Here is a 508-nt window from a genome sequence, read left to right on the forward strand (position 1 = left end):
AGAGAGAGAGAGAGAGAGAGAGAGAGAAAGGGAGAGAGAAGGAACTCTGATAGTGATGAGTTGGGCTGTTAATTATAGCCTCAGAAACCCTGTTCAGGGTCAATGAGTCAGAACCGACTCTATGGCACATAGGCACATAATCACCAAGATATATGTGTGTATATATATATTATATATAATATGTATTTTATATATATTTATATAAAGAGAGAGAGGGAGCCCTAGTAGCAAAGTGGGTTATATGTTGGGTTGCTAACCACAAGGTCAGCAATTTGCATCTGCCAGCTACTCCATGGAAGAAAGATGAGGCTTTTTGTTGCTGTAAAAGATTTAAAGATTTATATTTTTGAGAACCTTGGAACCAACTGAATGGCACACAGCAGTATATATATATGTATATATATATATTGTTGTTAAGTGCTGTCAAGTCAATTCTGACCCATAGCGACCCTGTATAGGGTTTCCAAGGAGCAGCTGGTGAGCTTGAACCACCAACCTTGCAGTTCAA

This window comes from Chrysochloris asiatica, unplaced genomic scaffold (genome assembly GCF_000296735.1).
Source record: "Chrysochloris asiatica unplaced genomic scaffold, ChrAsi1.0 scaffold00246, whole genome shotgun sequence".
Taxonomy (NCBI): domain Eukaryota; kingdom Metazoa; phylum Chordata; class Mammalia; order Afrosoricida; family Chrysochloridae; genus Chrysochloris; species Chrysochloris asiatica.